This window comes from Octodon degus, unplaced genomic scaffold, assembly GCF_000260255.1.
Source record: "Octodon degus isolate 3935 unplaced genomic scaffold, OctDeg1.0 scaffold00078, whole genome shotgun sequence".
Taxonomy (NCBI): Eukaryota; Metazoa; Chordata; class Mammalia; order Rodentia; family Octodontidae; genus Octodon; species Octodon degus.
In genome coordinates this window covers 8,634,433-8,635,987 of record NW_004524654.1, presented here as the reverse complement: position 1 = coordinate 8,635,987, position 1,555 = coordinate 8,634,433, and the positions used below count along the sequence as shown (strand labels likewise).

The 1,555-nt window shown below is 43.9% G+C and overlaps 1 pseudogene; it reads right to left on the bottom strand.

Moving 5' to 3' along the window:
• Positions 1-422: 422 nt before the first annotated feature.
• LOC105742845 lies at positions 423-1,073 on the bottom strand (annotated as a pseudogene).
• Positions 1,074-1,555: the final 482 nt, after the last annotated feature.

Sequence of the window (1,555 nt, the reverse complement as noted above, 5' to 3'; positions counted from 1 at the left end):
AATAGCATTGGGTCTTCTGTTTAACTGGCAATGTCAGAAATTATTGACCTGAGTCCCCCACAGCTCAACTTAACAGCATGGCTTTATTTCTTATAATTTCATCTTCATACTTTTCTGCTGGATGGTTAAGACCAAGGTAAAGCAGGACCTATGCAACAAGAGTTGTAGCTCTTGGAACTTTTTAAGGAGTGTGACATAGCATGTTATTGTGGTTTTAATTTGCATTTCCTTGATGTCTAGTGGTGTTTAGCAATTTTTTATGTGGTCTTTACTGGCCATCTGTAGATCTTTGCTGAAGTGCTGGTCAAGAATGTGACACGGGAACTGCATGTCTATAATCCAAGCTGGGATTCTGAAGCAGGAAGATCTCTTGAGCCTAGGCATTTGAAGCCAGACAGTGCAACAGAATCCTTCCTTTGTTATTAGGCTGGTCTTGAACTATGCAGCCTGCGTCTGTCCTTGAACTTGCAAGGATTCTTCTGCCTTCGCCCCCTGAGTGCTGGGCTTACAGGTGTCACAGGCTTCAGCTGCCACTGCACTATTAACTCCCTGGTACTCTTGAGGCATGTGTTAGCCATGTTCTCTTCTGTGGGAAGTCCTGTGGCAGCTTCAGAGGCTGGATTCTTATGAGATGCTTAACCACTTTCAGCTTTGCATTTACTGAAGGGATGTTCTTATGAACTTGAGGAGTGTGTGCTTTTTCTAATCCAAGCATCTTGATTACATCTTTTTCCCAATATAGTCATCTTATTGTACTTTTTATTCTGGTGACAACATGTAGTTTATGAGGGTGCTGTGGATCCCCACCATACTTTTCATGATCTTCAGGTGAAGGCTGAAACACTTTATCTGGAATTCTTGATTTGGTAACTTTGTGACGAATCCAATCTGTACCCATGAGAGATTCCACACGTTTTGTCACAGTCTGTAGCCTGCCTGGGGGCCTGTGAACCATTGAATACAAAATCCCTGCCATAGTGTCGTAATTATATGTCTTCAGAGGTTGTAGGAAGCAAACAGATCTACTGGGGAAATGCTCTGGAAGTGGACAGGTTCTCCCCTTTCCTGGTGCTGCGCCCACTAAACGTCTAGCCTGAACTCTATGATATTATTTTAAACAATATAGAAAAATCGAACTGATTGAAATTATGACCGAGGCAGTGGAAAAAAGAGAAGCTTTGCTTTTGTAACCTTTGATGACCAAGATTCGGTGGATGATTGTCATTCAAAAATACCACACTGTAGGGGCCGGGGAGATGGCTCAGTAGAATAAGTGCTTGCCTGGCAAGCACAAGGGCCTGAGTTCAATCCCCGATTCTGAAAAAAAAAAAAAAAAAAACCACACTGTGAACAGCCACACAACTGTGAAGTGAGGAAAGCCTGTCCAAGCTGGAGATGGCTAGTGCTTCATCTAGCCAAAGAGGTCGAAGTGGTTCTGGAAACTTTGGTGGTGGTTGTGGAGGAGGTTTTGGTGGCAATGACAGTTTCGGTCACAGAGGAAACTTCAGTGGTCGAGGTGACTTTGGTGGCAGCTGTGGTGGGGGTGGATATGGTG